The sequence below is a fragment of the Eriocheir sinensis genome, chromosome 14 (genome assembly GCF_024679095.1).
Source record: "Eriocheir sinensis breed Jianghai 21 chromosome 14, ASM2467909v1, whole genome shotgun sequence".
Lineage (NCBI taxonomy): Eukaryota > Metazoa > Arthropoda > Malacostraca > Decapoda > Varunidae > Eriocheir > Eriocheir sinensis.
Genome location: NC_066522.1, coordinates 4,671,252 through 4,694,815, shown reverse-complemented (window position 1 = coordinate 4,694,815; position 23,564 = coordinate 4,671,252). Strand labels below are relative to the sequence as shown.

Below are 23,564 nucleotides of genomic sequence, written 5' to 3'. Positions count from 1 at the left end.
TCTCTCTCTCTCTGGCTATACGGATTTTTTTTTTTTTTTTTTTTTTTTTTTTTAGGAAATAATGCAACTAGAAAAAGAACACCAACCAAACCTTTGCCAAAAGTCAGCCCTAGTAGAAGCATTGTTACTTCACCAAAGTAAAGGCTTTATGAAATATGATCACCTAATATACAATAATACGCCACCAAATACCTTAACGCCCTCCATCCAGTAACTGTTGTTACCCCCGGACCACAGTTTTCTCCACTGCTTTGATTTAAGCATTTGTGAACCTTTTAAGGTTTGTGACCGAGCAGGTGAGGCGACAGCGCTTTTGCAGGTGTTACGGTAGATTCACAGAATGTAACTGAGTGTATATAAGCATATAAGTTTCTACGTAACATATCATAATTTGTACATGTTATAATATCTACAGATGTTATTATGTGTCATAGCTTTCAAAAAGTATATTATCTAGGAAAAGCGTAAATATGCAATGATATATGTGTGTGTGTGTGTGTGTGTGTGTGTGTGTGTGTGTGTGTGTGTGTTCCACTACATGTAAAAGTTTGGAGGGTCGTAGCTTTCAAGATACAGGAGGCTGAGGTTTGGGCCTGGGCCTACCCTTAGTGTGGGCAAGACTGCTAGAGCATAAGAAATACTGTTGCTCCTCTCCTGAAGGCCTGTCCGGATGTTTAGTTTCTTTGGGGAGGTGAATGCCCTGCCTGTGTAATTAACTCTACAGAGCTAGGATGTGCGAACAGGTGGACCTTTGTGCACAGTCGCCACCTTTTAAGGTAACCGTTTTTCAATGAATGGAAGGAGGCAGACTTGGAATAAATACGTAAAAATAGTCTATGTATAATCCACTCCTTGAAAAGAAAGTAGAACACAAGCACAGTTATTTCTGGGGAGTGGTCACTTAAATATTTGTACCTAATTATTTCTACAAAGTTTTCCAAAGCTGTCTGAACAAGCATCGTTCCTCGTTGAAGGTGTTCTGTGATTATATCCTATGAAATGTTTATTTTGATAATGAAGTGATAACGCAACAACGATGTTTAGGCTTGCTTTTTTTTTTTTTTTTTGGGGGGGGGGGGTCCATATTTCCTCAAAAATTATACTTCTTTACAGCCGGGGGAGGGGTATGTGTGTGGGTGTGGGTGTGGTGGGTGGGTGTAGGCTTTGTTACTGTGCAAAAGACAGGTAAGAATTTTTCACTTCATCGGTCAATCACTGCTATTAAACTATCATTTATATATTACTTCATTTACTTATCACTTTAATAGTTGTTATTATTAATTATTCTCGCTTGTGATTGCATCGGTAATCCGTGTGTCAAATAACAGGTCATGTGAAATTTTAGTAAGAGCCAAGTAAGAACTTGCAATTTACAAGCAATGGCAACGAGCAGATTTATGGTACTCTGTATTTTTGAGGAAGGTTCGAGATGCAGTTCGAATCTCTCCAGAAGTAATCTACTATTGGTTGACTAAGGTCACACGCTGTTAGCCGTTATTTATATACTACTAATATTCACATTAATGAACTTTTATATACATTTTACACATGGAAGAGACTATGGTGACAGGATAATGTAGAACTGGTATCCACAATTGAGCATCGAAGCAGCAGTCGAACAATCTCGAGGAGTCGGACTCGGACCATTGTCGCTGACCATCACCACCACCGCGCTCATACCTGGAGCCGAGCGTCGGGAACGGGCATGGCTCCCCGCCGTGCTGCAGGGATCTTCCCAGGGATTACGTTGTTCCGTGCATGAACGGTTGGAGGACCGTAAGTATTCGGGACAGGGAGTGAGCTTACTGTGCGGATTACGTGAGGGGATCAGCCGTCTTGGGTGGGTGACCAGCGGAGGGCGGTGTCAGTGACGGCTGGGGAAAATGCATAGCAGTATAAGCCGGAGATGGTGAGGGAAAGATTAGTGTACGGTTTCAAGGGAGCTCTGTGTGGGGGTGTTTCGTTAAATTTCTCTTTAAATTTAATTATTTCGACCTGTAATTTACAGTTGTGTGTACGATACCCATTGCAAATTCAATTTTAAATTACGTAACTTCATGTGTGGCCGTTATCCTACTGCCCTACGTCTCGGAGGGCGGGTCGAGAGTGTGTGTTGGGCGACGCTACAATGTATTATCAAGGCTAACTTAACTTTTTATTGAAGACGGGCGACTTAAGGTGCAATAATGTAGGTATTATCCATGTTAGATTGGTTTGGATGAGGTCAGGTTGGGATATAGTATTAACTCCTTTAATGCCTTCATTGCCTTTATTGTAGTTTCCTGTTTTCTTCCATTTGATAATTTTAATACTAGTGTTTCGAAATTTCGTTTGTTGTGCAAGTAATAAGTGTGACCAGTGCCCAATTACTTTAGATTTTTAATATGCTGGCCAGCGCGTTTTGGAGAGCGGCACGCAACCAAGGGTGGGCAGTCAAATTTTAAGTTATTTATTCTCCTTGTGTGGGTAGGTATTATTGGTGTTTTTAACCACAAATTTCAGTAGTTATCCTTGAGTGGGCAGGTATTTGGAATCGTTTAACCAGCATAATTGATGTTCTGGCCACTTCTATGCTTTTCCGATGTATTTGTTTCACAGATACATCGTAATGAAGTCGGTAAATCTTAGGAATAGCGGCTCCTAGCGAATGCGCGTTTAGGGCACGGTGTGGTGATAATAACAACATTTCTAGCACGTACGACAGGGTTTTGACAAGCGGACAGGTGTGTTTGTCACAAGGTGTATTTTTCCACGCTGGCCTCACGATTTCTTTCAAGTCGATGGGCGATGAGACTGTGAGCTCCGGGGTGAAGAAAGGGAAGAGCCCGCGCGGAAAAAATACATCCCTTGTGACATAAACACGCCTGTCCGCTTGTCAAAACCCCGTCGTATGTGCAAGAAATGTTGTAATTACCACCACACCGTGCCCTAAACGCGCACCCGCTAGGAGCTGCTATTCCTAAGATTTACCATGATACCGCTTGTATCTCTATACTCACGAATGGCTTTCTGTAGGAATTGATTTCTTAATGGTAATGAGGCTGCAGTAATAACCAGGGCGACAATAAATTGAATGGTTATTTTTTAGTTTGTTAGGAATTATAGAATTATATAATATAGGTATTTAAGTTAAGGTTTCGGATATTTATACTACAATGTTCATTTCAGTTTTTATTTAAGATTTGGCAGTACTACGGTAGTTTTTTTTATAGAAAGATTTGTGAGCGCATGAACTTTATTATATGCCTAGTTATAAATGTTATATACCTAGTTCTATGCCTAGTGTGCTCCGAGGCCCTGCAGGTCGGCGCCCACGATACTGTGTCCAGTTTATCCAAAAACTAACTACGCACACTTCTTTCCTTCCCAGTTTCCTGACACCATCATATGATAGTAATAATAATAATAAAAATGATAATAATAATAATCGGCATGCTAAGAAAAATTCATCATATTAGCATAAATATGCAACAATGTATAACCTACAAAAACGAGGGCTAAATTAACAAATTAACATTTTCTCGCATTATTTCCTTCAACTCGACTTACTGCTCAGTTATTTTTCATCGTGTTGTCATGCTTTTAAGCATGACTACTGAATCGGCACAATTTTCTTGTTTGTATATATAGGATACGTCCCCAATGTGTAAATAGAGGGTAGAGATGCCTCGGGACATAGCCGTGGCGTCTATGACCTACATTAGCACATCTAGGGGAAGGTTGGTAATTTCAGCTATACATCAACATCCATGATGAAGTGCAGTGAGTTTCACACTTCTCATGGTCAGTCATTCTGCCCCCCTGCTGACTTACCTTGTATCATTATCTGTATGCGCTACTCTTCCTAGCCCTCATTTTCGTATAATTTTTGAATTATTGCTGCAGAATGATGCTATCCAGAAAATTATCAGGAAGACGACCTCAGTTTTTCTTACCAAATGGTTTCAGAAAACGGTGGAGTTAAGCGTGTGAAGTCCGACACTCGTCAGTCTTGGATGAGCTGGGTTCAGTATCGCGGCAACGATGCTAGGCTGCTGAAGTCGCTCACCACGATACAGCTTCATTCGGAACCTCATTCCCCAAATTCTTAACTTCCTTTCCCCTCCCCTCCCCCCCTTCCCCTTAATTCTATCCACTCCATTTTCTCCTCCCAACTCCTTCCCTCCCTTTACTTCCCGGCAGCACTCGTGACACTCGCCTCGTCTCTTCCATTCACTCCCACCAGCCTCTTCCTGCCTCTCCCCAGCTCTAATTCTCCTACCTTTTCTCTCTTGCACTCTTCCATTTCCACCATTATCACACCTCCCTGACATCCCGCAATGCCCATCCCTAATGTAATTTGCGCGGATTACGCTTCCATAGATTTGACTTTAGTCGCCTTAGTTTAGTTATGAACCTCTGTTATCTTCCTACAATAAAACACCCTTACCTAACCACAAATACTAATCCCCATTAAGCACATTATCCACTCGCCTCACTTTGCTTCCTGTAACATTGCGCACCTTAAGACCCCATAATTCTCCAACATTAAAACTACTATTCATTTTACAGAGTTGGAATAAATTTTCAGGCAACTTCTCGCCCTCTCATTCAAACATCATGCTCCATAACCTTCTCGTCTAATTATGACCTCTTAGTTCTGGCGGACTTTTTACTAGCGCCATACACTGTGGGCATATTCGGTGATAAACCAACCAGCTATATAGAAAGCTCCCTTAAAAAGTTGTGAATTGTTGACCCCTAATTTTAACAGTCTTGCCGATTGATGCGAAACCCAAATCCTTGTCTTTATTTATTCCTATACTGCAGCTTGACATTGTTTCTAGTTAAATTCCCTTTATATTGATAACTTTCCTATCTTCATCTCCCACTTTTACCATCCTACTTCTGAACCTGCCATGATGATGCTTCAATAGACCATATGTAGACTTGCATTCCTTTTCTAACTTAGCTTTACACCCATAAATTTCCTGCACCGTCGCCAACATGCTAACATTTTTCTTTTTCTTAGTTTGTACTGAATTCTCAAGTATCCTCTGGACCCATGGACTTTTTACTTCCAAGTGTCTCTGAGTGGAGCCTAGATTGCACCAAAGCTCCGCTTATAAGCGTGTTGCTTGGAGCAGCTATAGCTGCAAATGCAACATGTCCATATATCTCCCACCTTCCGTTTCCTTCTAAAAGTCTACAGCCCATTTTAAAGGAATCATGCTCCAAAAACGTGAACTGGCAGTCTCCTCTTTAAGATCTCCATCAGGCTCAGCTATATGAATACGAACTGGCAACCCCCCCCCCCCCCTCCTGCACCAGTCTTGTAAATGCAGATCCACTACAGGTGGCTAGCAAAATCAGTGGCGGATCCCACCTCCCACCACAATTTAGTAACATTAAATGACCCCCCCCTCCCCCCCCAATCATCCCTATCCCCTTTTCTCATCTACTAAATCCTTTAATACCCATTTTTTTTTTTTATCTTCCGAACTCTTTAGACTCCTTACCTGTGAAGACCTTGACATATCCGATGTTTCGACATCTACCCCCTGCTTCCATGGGTTTTCTACTGGAGCTTTTTAGTGAAACCTGGACAAATGATTTTCCCTTTCTATGGCATGAAGCCTTTATTCTTCCCCCTCAAACTTATCAAAGCTGGCAACCTCACTCGTTCTATTTAGTTGACCAGCTGCTTACGTAAACCATTGGAGTGCATAGTTAATTTGTCGAAGGTTCTATAATTAGTCTTACCTACCCAATTTGTATTAATATGTAGTACTGCTGCTCCATTTGCTTACCTGGAGACCAATATTTTGACAGCATTTGCTTTCCAAGAATTTGTTCAGGCTAGCTTCATTGTTCATGAAAGGCATATAACACACTGATCATCCTCCCTTGGTATTTATCAGTAACATGGCTATCTCCTTTGTCCTTTCTTCCCTTTTGTACCTTGTGTGTTCGAATTGCCTTTCCACCTCTTCCTCTTATTTGAAGATGTTCCTCAAGGTAGCATCCTTAGCACCATCTTGTTCCTTGCTCCAGTCAATGACATCTGTTCTTAACCTAATGGCATATGCTCCTCCCTCTACGTAGGTTACAACACTTCGGCACTGGCTCTTCTGTCTCGGTACTCCATCACCACCTTGAATCTGCTATTTTTACAACGGTACTAATTATGGCTTTCATTTGTTACCAAATCCTATTTCTCCTAAATCATGTACAGCAGTTAAACCTTCTTTCTCATGATGGAAGCCCTATATATTACTGTTCTAGCAAATTTCTGGGCCTAATGTTCAACTATTTACTACTCCATAAGAACTTTCATCTATCAAAGAAACTGCTCTCTAGCCAGTCACATGTTTTTGGTGAAGACTGTAAGACCCTTTCAACCACACTTGCCATATGGCCTCTGATGCCTGGCACATTTTCTCATTCACTCAATTCTCCAGGACAGTCCTACTGGCAAGCTAGAGCTGCCAGTGATGGGTCAAGGAATTATTTATTCAGGTTGATTTCTTTATTTGTCTTATATAAATGCACAAATCACATTAACTGGTTACAAATAGCAGTGACAGGACATTCATATTTATGTTAAAGCTTTAAAAGTTTATCTAAGAACGGACACCTATTTGTTTATATTTATAGGGGGGGGGGGAGTGGAGAATATGGAGAAGTCTACTGCCAGGCTTGCTGGGAATTATAGGGCTCGTATAGGATTAGAGCTCTCCTGAGGAGAGGGATGTCAGGGTTAATGAGGATATCAAGAACCATTTCAATTCAATTTACCCTTGAATCTGAACAGCAAATGGTTGCCCCATGTCAGACATAGATGGGCAGAGCTAATTAGGTGGAGTACTTTGCGCGGATGTACACACTGGACCCTGCGAGTATGCAGATACCAACTTCTGGGTTACAAATAGTGGATGCTGATCCACCTGATAATGAAACTCCACCCTCTTGAGAAAAGGTCAGAGAAGCTGTGGCAAAGTTGAGGGGTGGAAAGGCAGCTGGTATTTGTAATATCGGTGAGGAACTGCTGAAAGCTAGGGAATGTAGCCACGGTCTTGACTGCCTTGTGGCAACTGGGTAGTATTCCTCCCAATCAAGTGGGAACTGGACATCCATATCTCTAGGAAAAGGTACCATTAGGTGTAACTACCACCACAGTATTATACTGCCAAATGTGCCACACCTTGTGAGGCAACTAGTTGATATCTTGGTCATTTGTGTAATGGTGGAGCACCTTTTTGACAGGGGATGCTTATATAGTGATTTGCCCAACACTGAAAGACTCCCAAAACCTGTGTAGCTGTTGGGTACCTCTTTAGCCGACCGAGTGGAACTGCCTTCCCATATCTGGCTGTGTGTGTTCAATACCCAGCACTGTCAATGTTTGACCCCTTTCCAAGCTAAACCAGTTTCTTGGGTTTCGAGACTAGGATAATGTATAGTTACCACCACAACACGTGCCACATATGTCAGTCTCATGGAGTCTGATTATTATAGTGTAGTCTGGCACCTCTAATTCCTTGGGATTGTTGCAAAGATTGAAGGTCTATTGTACTCAAGGACCGAGTGCTGTGAAAATGTGTGTGTATGGGGGAGGGGATCCAGCAGGATGTTGTCCTTGCCCCATAATTCTCCAACCCTTTGTATAGGCAAAATACTAGGCAGAAGTGGGGTCTTGCTGTCTTGGGGACCAAAGTCAATGAAGACCATCTATTGAGAACTTAAGAATTCTAAACCTTTTTCTTGACTAAAATGTGATCCTAGGTCACTAAAGATTTTGGAAGTGGCACTGCATGATACAAAGCCACTGGAACTTCAGTTCTTCTGAGCCAAGACCAGTTCATTTCCCCATTTCCAGGCTAGATCAGTTTCTCTGTTGCATGAGCTTATCTATTTATCAATGCCTGGACAAAGATTCAGATCTTTGCCATTTGTGCTTTTTCTGGTTCACAGGCTGAACGAAGACTAACTAGGGCTAGAATCGGCACTACTAAGACTGAATCAGGGCCTATTCCCTGCACAGTCCGTGAATGTAAACTCCAGCTGTACAGCAATGAGGTGCACTACCCAGAACTCGAGTCTGCTCACTGGGTTGCTTCTGTAAGAGACAATTTTGAATGGAGGCCCAGGGCCTACCCCAAAAAGCTTGTGGCTTAGGCAAGTTTATGGATCCTGCCTAGAAGTACTTTGGATGGGATGGGGACCTGGATGTTGAAATGCTTAGAGGGATGCACACGGCTGGTGTCCTGACATGAACCCCTACTGATTTCTTTGGTGTAAAACACTGATTTGTGGGGTTGCTGTGATGAACTTTAGCTGATGAAGTGGAAGATATAATTCATATGGCTTCTTAGGTGGAAGATATTAGTAAAGTTTATATTATATATAGCAGAATTTATGTATGCTGACCTTACATTTTTCCTTATGAACAGGATGGTGGGAAACAGCCAGCCAAGACAGGTCCCCTTCTGAAAGAAATTTTCATGTGCCGAGGTCTGGTAAAGTACTTCTTCGGCGCTGGATGTCCATCACCAATGAAGATTGCTTCAATAAATTCATTCTGATGAAGGGATGAGATATACTGTGTATCAGACTTGTTGACTAGTTAGTACTAGTTAGTAAGCATCCATTATGTAAGAGTTCGAAGAACTCCCTTTTCTTTTTTTTTTTTAATAAAAATTTTTGACTGGTGTGTACTGACTTTATCTCCGGAGACTCCTAGAAGTAAAAAATAGTTGAACATTGCACAACAGTTGGACTTTTTTTTACTGGAGTGATGTGAAAGCAAATGAAAGCTTCCATTCAAAGTCTGGAAAAGATTTCAAAAAGTTACGTTTGCTGGAACATCAAGAGTCCAATTTGTCTCCCGAATCACCATCCTTCACCCTAATTTTAGATACAACAAAGTAAATCTCTTGCAACATCTCTGAATAAAATCAACAGCCCTCAACTACACACTCGAAATTCAAGAAAAAGCATGAGGAAGAAGAAATCCAAGAACATCAAAGAGAAGATGAGTAGCTTGGCAGCTATGACACCCCTCCTTTGTGAGCTAATTCCCAGCCTCAAACTGAGGCAGGGGGGAACAGGAGCCTTATGGACAGAATATTTTATGCCTGAACATCAAAATATATGACTAAACATGTATCTTTTTATATATAAAAAATCATTACAAATAAATTAAAGGATTTATCACTTTGCTGCTACGTTTGAATGTTACACATTCAAAACTTTACCTGGCCATATCTCAATTTATCCATCATTTTTCAACCTACTAGTAATATTTTCTATATTTTGTTTTATCAATTTTATATAAATGTATTGTTCTACAATTACTGCTGAATCTAAAGGCATAAATCAAAACTGTCAACCCTGTATCAGAGTTGAGCTAAGGCAAATAATATAGAAACGTGTATCATAAGAGCATGCGCAACTGATAAACTTCCTCCAGGAGAGAGAGAAATCCAACCAATCAAAAGCCTGAATAACCCTTTAAAGGCAACAGATATACATTTTGTTTAAAAAGACTATATATATACTATTTGGTGGGGGTTGTAAAACTAGTGGGGGTTGTTAACATTAGTTTTTTTCAACTGATTTAGGACAAACTTGCACCACTGAATCCGAAAATGACACCCGTTTCTCTCGATCAGGTCAGGTTTTAACATTAGTTTTTTTCAACTGATTTAGGACAAACTTGCACCACTGAATCCGAAAATGACACCCGTTTCTCTCGAACAGGTCAGGTTTTAACATTAGTTTTTTTCAACTGATTTAGGACAAACTTGCACCACTGAATCCGAAAATGACACCCGTTTCTCTCGATCAGGTCAGGTTTTTGTGCCAAGTCGATTTTTTAAAAATCTGATCTTATAACTTTTTGGTTGATTTTTCTCATCCAAAATAGGTTTTTAACCCTCTCACACACAGTAAGTTTCTCTTCCACTCACCATGCATCTCTCAGACCCAACCAGCCTTTTTTTGCCGCCGTGAAACTCTATATTCCAGTACGTATTTTACCATTACAGATATATCGTACCCCAATAGATTTGGTATCAATGGCTTCATAAAGACTTATACTAGAACATGCACAAATAAAAATAGAGGAAAAAATATATATAAACAATAGAAACTCATTTCAAGTCTCCGTATAGAGTATTGTAGACAATAAATCCTAAGTACCAACTCTTCCCCACTTGCTATATATAAACAATAGAAACTCATTTCAAGTCTCCGTATAGAGTATTGTAGACAATAAATCCTAAGTACCAACTCTTCCCCACTTGCTATCTCGAAATTTTGTCGGCCAACTTTTTTAGCCGAATATATGTTTCGAAGCGGAATTTAGTAAGGATTCTTATGGTATCCTAAAAATCTTCGTACACCTATTAGTTCCTGAGTTACACCAAGAAAACTATTTTTTTCTTCACCCATCAGAGTAGGCTAACTACTAAAAATCGGATAAATCTGTTGTTGGCCAGTGTAATTGTTACACTTTTAAGAGTTTAAACCTACTTCAAGCTTATATACACCCACTGGCTGAAGGGCTGCACTTTTATTCCCAGAAATTTACATTTACTGGGAGATAAACAGCATGTTTCAAAGAATCCTTATCGCCACCATATTGGCCACTTATTAGAATTAATTAGAAAGGGGCTGGATCTCCACTGTGGGATGCAAGAAACTGTATTACTCATGGTCTGATTAGTCCACAAGACAAGCAATCAGAAATGTTCACTGGTGAAATTACCTTCAGTATATTTCACAGCGATGCATAAGTGTAATTCATTTATTTTTTCTTCATAATCTCAAGACTTGTCAGGTAAGCTGCAAATGGTAATGTTGCCCATGTAATACCTTGAGTAATGTGAAGGATTTCAGCAATGTGACTAGCTGCCATTTCAGCCAATCAAGATCAAAGAGGTGTGAGCAAGGCCTTTAGGAATTTATTGGAATGGATAAATGTATATATGCCATATACTAATTAATTTGTACTGTCCCTTAAAGTCAATAAAGCCTTAAGGTTTACTAATAATACAGCCATTTGAAAAATTAAACTTTCCAAGTGAACCACTAAGTTCATTTATATGATTCTGCTGGTATTTTCTGATACTAATGCAAGGAATAAATCTGAAGATATTTCTATAAAAAATTTCACTCCCCTGTGTCCATATTCTGGGCACCCTTTCAATCCCCATTCTCTTCAAACATTTCAACAATTTAGGCCTACTTCATGACCTGTACTCATGAGAGGTGTGGAGCATGCCCGCATCCACCCACGGCTGGCACTGCCATGTACAACCCTCTGTCACTTCATCCTCCCTGGGTAAGTAACTACATCTGTGCAGGAACAAACTGCAGCCCTTCAGTTAATTGGGTATACATGTCTGTCATAATTCTTATTTTTTATCTAATTCTAAGGGTGGGATATCGACAGAGCTGAAATCAAACAAAATTAAATAGCCAGGTGACTCCATTACACATTTGTCTGAATTTGTAAAATGGACGCAAGTAAATAAAAGCATTATAAAAAAAGAATGCTATCGTGGCAAGACGTGTGATTTCTTCATTGCGGTCAACATCCACGAGACTGTTCAATTATTAGGCATCAATAAAATGTACCTGCACTGCCTTCCTCCACCTCTCGTGCTGTGCTCTGGATCTTTGAGCTGCTGCCCGATGGAACACTGTGGAGGTACTGCCCACCAGACTGACATTCCTGCTGACATCATTACAGAATTCATATGATGTATATTCTTGCTTCTGAAAGGTTAAGAGTCATTATTTGTGGAATAGCAACAAAAAATTGTTAACAAAGCAGTATGGGTGTAATTTGAGAGGCAGCAAACAGCCTCTGACCATGGTGTTCAGAAGCAATGTGTAATCGCACATATGAAGGGCAAATAAATGTACGGACTGTATGAATGTACTAATGTAAGGGAAAGAGCGGGGCGTCCCGAGCGAGTTGTCGGGGCGCCCCGGCATGTTGTTTACAGTGCCTAATAGGATAGAGATAAGGAAAGCTGTTATGAATCTCATATTTGACCCAAGGGTCAAATGAGAGGCCATAGATAGGTTGACTCAGGCAAGAGGACAGAGTGGAACGGGAGGCAGCAGGGAGCAGACGGCCGTGCCCGTCTCCACCGCAGACAGGAGAGTGGGACGGAAGGCAGCAGGTAGCGGACTGCTGTGCCCCTGTCTCTGTCATAGACAGGAGAGTGGGATGGAAGGCAGCGGGTAGCGGACGGCCGTGCCCCAGTCTGCCAGAGGCAGGAGAGAGGGACGTAGGTAGCACATGTCTCCACAGCTGACGGAAAGGAGAAAGGAACGAGAGTGTGATGGAGATGGCAGAGGCCCGGTGTTCTGGCAGCCATGCCCTGTCTCCACAGACAGAAGCAGAAAAGGCTACCACAGACCCTTCATTATTGTAAGTTAAAAGTTTGGTAATAATTGTCTCATACGATAAGGTGACATTTGATGTAAATGTGTTGTGTTGTGTCGTTTGACAAGTGTTGTATTGCTTATTCTAGGTTTACCGTATTAAAGCGCATCAAATAAGTCGGGCTGTGTGATTCACCCCTGCAGTAGGTGTATTAGCGGCAACACAATATATATGGAGCCAAACACGAGCATGGTAATAATAACTTTGAGGTAAAACTTCCAGGATATCTGAAAGATTATTTGGTTAATAGGTGAAAAAAATTGATTTAATGAAGATCTTCAAGAAATGCAGAATGACCTACTAAAAATACAGGCATGGAGTGAAAAATGGATGTTGGAGTTAAATACAGAAAAGTGTGCTACTGTCCACATAGGTCACAGAAACGCAAAATGTACATACATATGAAGTGAAGGGAAAAACTTTGAAAACATCAGAAATGGAAAAAGATCTTGGAATCTTGGTATCATCAGATCTAAAACCTGCACAGCATGTGGCTCAGGTGGCAGCCAAGGGGAACAGGATGGTGGGGCCTCGTTAGGCCCCACTTGGAATGCGCAGTTCAGTGCTGTCCCCATACTACAGGAAAGACATCCTAGAACTGGAGAAGCTGAGACATGAAGTATGAAGAAAGATGTGAAAGATTAGGGCTGACAACACTGGAAAGGAGATAAGCTAACTTATCATAAAGGTAACTCTCGATTTACGCGAGTATTGTGTCCTTGAAGAGGTCGCGTAAATCAAAAACAATGTAAATCAAACAAGAGGTAGGTTTCTATCGGAAAATAAATATTCATTTCCTTCAGTAGAGAGAGAGAGAGAGAGAGAGAGAGAGAGAGAGAGAGAGAGAGAGAGAGAGAGAGAGAGAGAGAGAGAGAGAGAGAAAATATCCATATCACCGAGATATCCACTCAGGCACTCAGTCTCAGCCTCACTCGTGAGGAAGAAATGAGGGACACCATGAGCGACTGGCTTGTATTGGTACCGGTACCGAGCAGTCTGGTATCGGTACCGTTAGTACAGGTAGTGGTATCGGTACCTGCCCACCCCTATTGTTGAGTAGCGTGGCAGCGTGGGTATTGTATTGTTGTTTAAGTGGCGCTCGCGAAGAACTGAGCTCAGCTGTGTGGTCGCGGCGCCGTGTGACTCCAGTTGCATGAGACATCTGGTGGCCACTCCATAAAATATCGCGTATAAGTGAAAAAACGTGTAAATTAAACATTTCTTTGGATTTTGGACCCCGCGTTATTTAAAAAACGCGTAAACCAAACTCGCGTAAATCGAGAGTTACCTGTACCACTTTGTGCAATACCCACACCAAAAATATGGGTGATATGCTGTTGACATACTAGCTGCATATGATGCACCATCCAGCCATTTATACATACATTACACTGCCTTATAGTTAATTATATTTTGTATGGGCTGGCGCATCAGCAGTGTGCGGCTTCCTGTATTTGCAGGCTCCTGAGCTGCGGTCCAGGAGGCCCTCTAGGTAAAGCCGCGGTTACACTAGTCACTGCTACCCCTGCCCAGCCCAGCCAAAATCGCCCAGCCCAGGGTAAGTTTGAGTGGACGCGCTGGATCGTTGTTCTCCCAGTGGTATGGCTGGGCACGCCGTGCAAAGTTGCCAGATTGTCTTACTCAGCCTCTTATATTTACCGACTTCCGACCCAAAAACTGTCTCGTGGACCCAAATAAGGAAATTCACTTATAATTATCATTAAAATAGTTAATTTCTGATGTTTCTTGGCAATATAGTTAGGCGTCAGACACCAGTAAATACTATGCTCTGAGTACGACAATCTGGCAACGGTAGGGCGCAGCAGAGGTATTGAGATACTGATTCAAGCATACAACTAAAACCAAATTATCCTATATAATAAAATATATAAATATTATATTATTATATAATTAAATTATTAGTTTTCCTGTATAATTAATGATCACTAACGACACACAAATTAGTAAAACACAGCACCTTCACACTCGCTTGACTTGGAAACCAGATGTAAGCAAATACAGGCCTTCGTCAAGCCAACGCCAACAAAGACACCATGGTATCCCTAGAAAAATCAATTTCATGGCCACAAGAGGCCATATATAGCCTCTTGGAGGGCCTCAACAATATTGGCTCAGTCCTTCTCGCTTCCCATATCCATGGTTGTCATGCTTTGTTTACATCTGGGGTTCTCGGAAGAGCGCAGGCGGCTGGACTGGGCAGGCTTCTGTGTGACCACTTGCGTTATAAACCAGGCCTACGGCTGGCTTCCAGCCCAGGCAAAATCGTCCAGCCCAGGGGTAACAGTGACTAGTGTAACCGTAGCTTAAGAGAACCTAAAACACCATGATCAGGAAATATCAGTCAATCTGTGGGGGCATACGCTGGGGGGAGAGTCGCCTCACCCACCCTACGACACCAAGCCCGGGGGTCCGGCCGGGCAAGTCTCCATGCTAGGGATGTACCGATGTATCGGTATCAGTATCAGTATCGGTGGTATCGGCACATTCTAAGAGTATCGGTATCGGCTGATTTTCTGCCGATACTACCGATACTTGAAGGAGTTTTGTACATCGCATGTCACTTGTTGCAAATAATTTTGTTCAAGAGAAATTGGATTTTCTAAATTGTTGAAAAAATATTAGAAGAGTGTAATAATCTAGTATTATGATACTAGATAGTTTTGAATTTCCCGCAATTTAATTTTCATCACTTTAAACGATATGATTCATATTACTTTAAATACAAGTATATAATATTTAGTATACAGTAAAGCCTTTGGTACCGCAGACGCGTACAATACAGGTTTAGTAGCTTCGGTGCGGGATTGGCGGAGCCCCTCCACTCGCCTCATTTGCCTGCCTCGGTCAGTCAGACGGTAGCCCCAGAACGGGGCACGTGGCCAGGGTCTGGGGATTTCTTCAGTCTTCACAGTCTTCATGACTATGGACACCTTTTTTCAGATCAGCACTGATTACTTTTTTTTTCTTCCCTTCTATGGTGGAACAACGAGTAGTGGGTCTTTTTTTTTCTTAACATTTGATATTGCCCTTTAGCTGCTGGAATTGTATAAAAAAAAATCAGTGCACAGGTATCGGTATCGGTCAAATATTGGGGTATCGGTATCGGTCACAATTTTGGTATAGGTACATCCCTACTCCATGCAGGCCCCCTTCCCATCCCGAGTACCTCCTGGCAGGATCTATCGATTTGCTCAATCCATGAACTCCGTGGCCGTCCCCTTGGCCTCCTCCACTCAGGATTATCTCTTACAAAGACAACCCGATGAGCAGGATCAGCTTCAGGGTAATATGCCACGCGTCTGTAAAGCTGGAGTTGGCATTGACGGACTATGCAGTAATAATATATTCCATGATTCTGCATACATTTATTACTAAAGGCACCAATCCACCTCTCCAAGTCCCCATTTAGTGTCCATGTCTCACAACCACAGAGTAAGGCAGGTAGCACAAGGGACTTGAAGATCCAGATCTTTGTCCTTCTGCGCAGGTATCAACAACGCCATATACTCGTGTTGAGCGAGTCCATAACACCATGGGCCAGGCCAATCAGCCGTAAGACTTCCTAGCGAGACTCACCATTGTTATGAACTATGGTACTAAGATACGTGAAGCTTTCTGAGATCTCAATGTCCTCGCCACACGCATGAACAGACTGTACTGTTTCATCTAGCAAGCCTCCAAACACCTGTACCTTGGTCTTGGCCCAGGAGACCTTAAGTCCCAAGGGCTTCGCCTCCTCGTGCAGTGCCTCGAGAGCCATCACCAAAACCTCCAGCGACTCCGCCAGGATTACTGCATCATCGGCAAAAACAGTTTAGAGTCAGTGACCCCGGTATTGCCAATGGATGCTCCACAATGACTCTGGTCCACAGCTCTGCTCAGTACCCAGTCCATACAAGTATTGAAAAGCGATGGGGCAAGGATACAGCCTTGCCTCAGTCCCGCATTCACGGGTAAGAAGCTGGACAAAAAAGTAGCGATTATCGCTAGTTTGGTTACAAAAGTAACGAAGATACCGATATATAGTATTTAAATAAGTAGCGGATGGCCAATAACCCGATTTTGTTATCAGCGATAAAGTATCGCAATAACTTATTGCAATAACGCCCAGCTATGTCAACACCATAGTTGAGTGGTTGGAGGAAGTCAACCCTTTTGATGCCACGTGGGACAAGGATACTCTGGTGTCTTTCTCAACTGGGTTCAGTAGCACTCCCAAAGACCAAGTCAATGCTGATCAAGCAGAAGTTGGCAGAGCCATACAGGCTAAGATGGATGGGAAAACTGTTCTGGATTCAATGGAAAACAAACACAAGGTCAAATCACTTGCAAGCCTCAGATCTGGACCCAAAGTCAAGGGTGAGAGGCTGGTCATTGACTCACTGAAGCTATTTAACCACCTTATTATTATCAGTGAGTGTGAAGTCAAAATTCAAGAGGCTCTGCGCTTTGAGTTAACACCAACACTGATGTCTCAGTTTGCCAAAAATCAAAAGTTGCGAAAGCCAGACAAGGCTACCTTATCAAGGTTCCTGAAGGCATGTGTGGAACCTGTTGAAAAAAAAAACTGCACAAGCCTAGTGGTTGATGGTGGGTGGCTCCTGCACAATGTCAAGTGGGGAGCTAACTTGACTTGGAAGGATGTTGCCGAGAGGTACCTCCGGTTTGTGAAGTCCATGGGGATTCATCACCTCTGGATAACGGTGTTCTTTGATGGATATGGCAGCTCCACTAAGGACCATGACCACTTGAGACAAACAAAGAATGCAGGCTGTGACAGTAAGATTCGACTGGATCTAAAAGTCATAATTGCAAGAGAAAAGTTCCGCGATAACAAGAACAACAAAACCCAGCTCATTCTGCTCCTTGCAGAGACTTTCACTAAGAATGGAATCAGAGTATACAGCAATGCTCCAATGATGCCGACACCTCCATAGTCCGCACAGCTGTAGATGAGCCAAGAGAGTCCACTGTCGAGGTGAGGGCTGAGGACACAGACATCCTGGTTATGTTGATTCATCATGCTGCAGACCATCCAATTTTCCTCACGACAGCCAAGGAAACATCTTACGATGTCGGAAAGATCCGGGAGGCCCTCTCAGAGAGATACCGGAAGTATCTCATCTTCTTGCACAGTTTCTCTGGCTGTGATGAAGTGTCTGCAATTTTTGGGTTTAGCAAACCAACTTTGCTAAGCAAGCTCTGCAAAACTGATGAAGCAGAGAGGGCAATGGATGTGCTTATGGACATCCAAGCTGAGAAAGGAGACATAATTAAAGCAGGCTGTGAATTTTTCGAGCTCATGTTCCATAGGAACTCCTCCAAAGACTTGGAAGACTTGAGATTCAACATCTTCAGCAAGCGAGCTGCTATTGGGAGCATCAAACCTGAGAAACTCTCCCCGACAACAGGAGCAGCAGCACAGCACTCTCTCTGAGCTTACCTCTGCAAAGTCCATCATTGGATGCACCAGACTACCTCCTGACATTTGTCAGCTGCAACTGTGCGGGGAACTGCAGCTCACTTAGGCGGTGCTGTAAAAAGCAGGGTGTCAATTGTATTTCTGCTTGTGGCATCTATCATGGTAACTCTTGCTTGAACAAAAACAAGCAGGATGACAAGAGAAGTGAGGGAGAGACTGAGTAGTTTAATGAATAAGGTTATAAAAGCTGGTGAAGCAATATTTACAGTGAGCACTGTTCTGTTAAAAATGTCAATAAAATACATTTTCTATGATCAAGGTGTTTTTTTTTTCTTTAAATAATGGTTTGAATCTATTCAGCAGCCCCAAAAACTAGTATTTAGACATGCCACAAGTCACTATTGGCAAAAAAGTTTCAGCACAATTTGAACAATCTGAATCAACTGAGCCAAATAAACTAAAAAAAGTGACATTTAAAAATGTACCATATCAATATTTTATGGCCAGGGATTCATTTTTCCTCTGATTTAATGGTTGGAATCAATTAAGCACCCCAAAAGACCACTAGTTAGACATCCCACAAGTCATTATTGGCAAAAAGTTAATATCCAATATTTTCAGACAGACCATCTGAGCACCCGGACTTTGATTGGCTCCCCAGAATTTGGTAATTTGCGATGCATATATATATGGGGTTCAAAATGCATAGAATAATGAGATCTAACCCATGGTTAAGGTGAGAAGTACCACAGTGAGATGGGCAACTCTCTGAACATATACCAAAATTTTTTGGTAAGCAATTTGTTCACAGACTGTCAAAAGTTTTTGCTAATTTTCCCTAACTAATACGTGAAGCGCTAGGATACGGTCAGGTGTTGACTTACCAGGCGTGAACCCGGAAAAATCAGCAAAAAACACGCAAGAAAACATGGTTGATCTTCTGAACCATGATTAGGAAAAAAACACCCAAGAAAACATGGCTGATCTTCTGAACCACGATTAAGAAAAAAAACACGCAAGAAAACATGGTTGATCTTCTGAACCAATTAAGAAAAAACACCCAAGAAAACATGGCTGATCTTCTGAACCATGATTAAGAAAAAAACACCCAAGTAAACATGGTTGATCTTCTGAACCATGATTAGGAAAAAAAACACCCAAGAAAACATGGCTGATCTTCTGAACCACGATTAAGAAAAAAACACCCAAGAAAACATGGTTGATCTTCTGAACCACGATTAAGAAAAAACACCCAAGAAAACATGGTGGATCTTCTGAACCACAATTAAGAAAAAAACAACCAAGAAAACATGGCTGATCTTCTGAACCATGATTAAGAAAAAGGTAAATCTTAAGAATCATCACTCCACCCCCTCCACCACCCCAGCCCCCCCAATCCCCCAAGACAAGCCTGGGGAACTGTGGGGAACCGGGGTATTGGGGGGGGGGGGGGAGCCCATATCACTGAAAAATGGCCTTCCAAAATTTCCCTAGAAAAATCCCTAAATCAGGAAAAATTCCCTAGTCTCCAAAGTAGGGAAAATCTCTACCGTATACTCACATGCGTGGGCTAATCGCTAACCAAGCATACCATCGCTAACCACCCCAAAACAGCCCTGAGCCATGACTCAAGGCCATCCGGGACTCGGGCTGAACAGGCCCGGGCTATACCCGGCCCTCAGCATGGCAGCCGTTGGGCTGCGTGTTCTAAAAAAAAAAAAATAACCACGCGTGGTGGACCTGATCTCACATGCGTGGGCTAGTCGCTAACCAAGCATACTATCGCTAACCAAGCGTACCATCGCTAACCAAGCGTACCATCGCTAACCAAGCGTACCATCGCTAACCAAGCATACCAGCGCTAACCAAGCCTACCGTTGCTAACCAAGCGTACCGTCGCTAACCAAACGTTTGTAGAAAAAAAATATATAAAGACCAAGTGATGCTTCATACGGTAGGTAATGAATGCGAGCTATTTTGCGGCGGCGGCGTTAGCTCGATTAATCCCTTTAGGGAGCTGTGGTTTTGGTGGTCGTTAGCCCGATTAATCCTTGTAGGGAACAGTGATTTTGGTGGTGGGCGGCCAAATCACTGAAAAATGGGCTTTCAAAATGTCCCTACAAAAATCCCCAAAATCGGGAAAAATCCCTAGTCTTTAAAGAAAGGAAATTCCCTAACGTATACTCTTGTAATCTATTCCTATATAACGTAGTAGCCGCTGCAGCGGGTCTGTTGACGAGTGTAGGGCGTATACTTGGATGGTCAGCGTAGCTGAACCCCCACCCCACCACCCCAATCGTAGTCGAGCAACTCTTGGGAAATGTCATGTTTCATAATTACATATGGTACAATACTGACGGTTAACCCGTCCACTTCTTGTAAGTTGATGCTAGATAATTTTTACCAAGTAGTTTAAGGTACAAAATAAAACAGATTTGTGACAGCTGTCATCCAGATCGAACTGACGCTCCTGCTGTTAACTGACGCGGGAGTGACCTACCGACTGTTACGTATGACCCTGGCCTCCATTTTACTCAAATTCCACTATAAGTATCGCGCATTGAACAATATCCGTTTGTTTTCTGACACGTGCTTGTCACACCATATGTTACACTTGACACGCCCGTGTCTTTGTTGGACCCGGTACTGGGATAGTAATCGGTCCTTTTGTCAACCTACATGCACACCAATAAAGAGGTTAAATACTCAGTTAACACTTACCGAAAGGTAAAGTAGACGGATATTTTGAGGGAGTGAGTGTCGGGCCTTCCATCCATTATGGCGGCTTGAAAACAACTGACTTCAGGAACCCACCGTTAGGTGCCGCCGCTGATACCCTCGCGTAGTAACATTTTACGAATGTATTAGAAAATACAAATAGCTGTGGCATTAGTTGCTTTAATATAGAGAAAAAAATAACATAAAACTCTTAAAAGACCGTTTTTTTGTCCGAAATCGTTATAATCCATGCGCATTTTGGATATTACTGACTTAGGAACTAGTTTGTAGGGTGCACTGCAAGGCAGGTATGAGGCTCAGTCTGTGCATAGAGGCGCTTGTGAAACAATAACAATGGACTTAGAAAATCCAAGCCACCTAACTCTATAATTAAAGAGGCTTGCCCCCCTGGCCCCTCCCCAAGGTAAAGCGTATACGAAAATGCATTATATTAATAATTCTTTCGCATGCTAAATTACTATGAATATTGGTTTGGAGTGGTTATTCTTAAGTTTTGCCAAAAAAACACCCAAGTAAACATGGTTGATCTTCTGAGCCATGATAGGAAAAAACACCCAAGAAAACATGGTTGATCTTCTGAACCATGATAGGAAAAAACACCCAAGAAAACATGGCTGATCTTCTGAACCATGATTAGGAAATAAAAACACCCAAGAAAACATGGTTGATCTTCTGAACCATGATTAAGAAAAAAACACCCAAGAAAACATGGCTGATCTTCTGAACCATGATAGGAAAAAAAAACACAAGTAATCATGGTTGATCTTCTGAGCCATGATAGGAAAAAACACCCAAGAAAACATGGTTGATCTTCTGAACCACGATAGGAAAAAACACCCAAGAAAACATGGCTGATCTTCTGAACCATGATTAGGAAATAAAAACACCCAAGAAAACATGGTTGATCTTCTGAACCATGATAGGAAAAAACACCCAAGAAAACATGGTTGATCTTTTGAACCATGATAGGAAAATACACCCAAGAAAACATGGTTGATCTTCGGAACCACGATTAGGTAAAAAAAAAGAAGAAAAAAAAGACCCGGTTACCTTTCTCTGGGGCCTTGGGTGATAGTCGTAATGGAAGCCCGATACATTTAAGTTGTCTTGATAATAATATGCCTACTCCTGCTACATTTTTACCACCCGATACATTTAAAAATTTAGGCCCGAAACACCGTGACCCTAACACATGGCCTCCCGCAAACCCGTCTATGGAGGCTTTTGATCTGCCTTCTTTCCCATGGCTTTCCGGGAGGTTTGAAAGTTGGTGGAAGACAATAACCTACAACAAAAGATAAATTGGTTACGGAGACGACGAGAGGCCTTACTCTTTGTTCCATGCGCCGGGTTCCTTTGGCCGTTGTGCGTCTGGTCAAGGTGGTGATGGCTAATAACGAACACCAATTAAGAAAACTTCCTCTGGGGCTTCCTTGACGAAAACAGTGCTGATAGGGCGGGGAGAAAGCGATTAACAGCAGCACCAACGCCCTCCTCTCAGTCTCCGCCATGACTGAGCAATGTTGCGAGAAATACCTCCTTGCAGAAATAGGTCGCTCTGCTGTCCACTACGCGTGCGCACTGGGGATTATACAGCAGGAAAACCTATTTATTTTGCCTGGTTTTGTTCTAGTTTGTCCACTTGTGGTCTTTGTGATGGTTGATATTGCCGGCAATACAATAACACACCAGACCAACAGACCAAACAAGCAAGAACTGAGTGAACGTAAACGTGGAGTAATTCTTTCTAAAATCTGCCCTATTCGTTTGTTGTAACGCATTCTCTTGGTTAAAAGTATTTCTCTTATGTTTTTGCCATATATTGGAGCCGAGTTAGGACAAATAAACAATAGAGGTGATGATAAGGAAAAAACCCACCAGTGTAAGGGTTAATTAAAAACAAAACATTAGCAAGTTGGACCCCTTTTTGCGAGCTATTTTGCGGCTGCGAGCTGATTTCTGACTGACCGTGATCGTCTTTTGTTTTTCTCAAGGTTCCCTGAATGAATCATTTTCGCCTGCGGCTTTGACTGCTTTTTCAACTAATTTCAGACACCCAGATCCTTCACACACTTATAATGTATTGATTAATATCCTTATCAATTGTTTCTTAACCATATCTTGCTTTCAACAGAACACTGGAATATTTTTGATTTTGGTTCTATGACTCGTTTGGTCAATCATTAATATCGACAGCTTCTCTAACAAACAATGAAAACAAAACATTACTCAACATACAAAGGCATCCTCTGAACCTTGCGTACCACATTGTTACCAAACTGTAAAATCCTGCATAGATCAATTTCGAATGTGCTTCGAAAGTGGCGCAATACTCTCCCAACAGGTGGGTTTACCCATCACTTGCAAATTCTCTATCTCGTTCTCACTCAAGCCATCACGTCCATGCTGTATATCAAAAACGCACATCATCTGCATAAGAGCAGGATAAGCTATATATATGGTATCTTCTACTAGTCATTCCTTTCACCCTGGCCGCCACTTCCTGAGTACGTAAATACATAAATAGCAGGCTTGGTGATTTTTTATATAATCATTGCCTCATCTGTTGTTAATTCTCACTTAGTTTGTTTCTAATATTTCCAGTCAATATTTATCCATTGTGCCTCCATACATATTTCTCCATATATTTGCCATTATTCAGGGGGCCCCCGATGATTAGAAAAATAAATCAATAAATAAAAATTAAAAAAAGAGAAATGCCAAATATACAAGGATAGAGGAGAGGTAATGTTTGATGGAAGAAAGGATTGCCTTCCGTTTCTTTGCCAATCTTTCTTCCACCAGGCACCGCCATCTCCATCCTTGTATATTTGGCATGTGATTTCATCTTGTCCTGATGTCTTTGTTTTTCTTTTCTTCTTACGCATCTCTTATCCTCCTTCCCATAAGTGGTTCATTCAGTTCGTTCACCTATATCCT

General features: G+C 41.9%; 2 long non-coding RNA genes across 2 annotated transcripts; one reads left to right on the top strand and one right to left on the bottom strand.

Annotated features, from left to right (window-relative positions):
- Nucleotides 1-2: 2 nt before the first annotated feature.
- On the top strand, nt 3-8,692 carry LOC126998351 (uncharacterized). The gene is made up of 2 exons (XR_007752788.1): nt 3-1,776; nt 8,433-8,692. It is a non-coding gene; the product is annotated as an uncharacterized LOC126998351 (long non-coding RNA).
- Nucleotides 8,693-10,229: 1,537 nt separating this feature from the next.
- On the bottom strand, nt 10,230-22,384 carry LOC126998348 (uncharacterized). The gene is made up of 3 exons (XR_007752787.1): nt 21,956-22,384; nt 17,907-17,997; nt 10,230-11,763 (listed from the first exon to the last, which is right to left on the bottom strand). It is a non-coding gene; the product is annotated as an uncharacterized LOC126998348 (long non-coding RNA).
- Nucleotides 22,385-23,564: the final 1,180 nt, after the last annotated feature.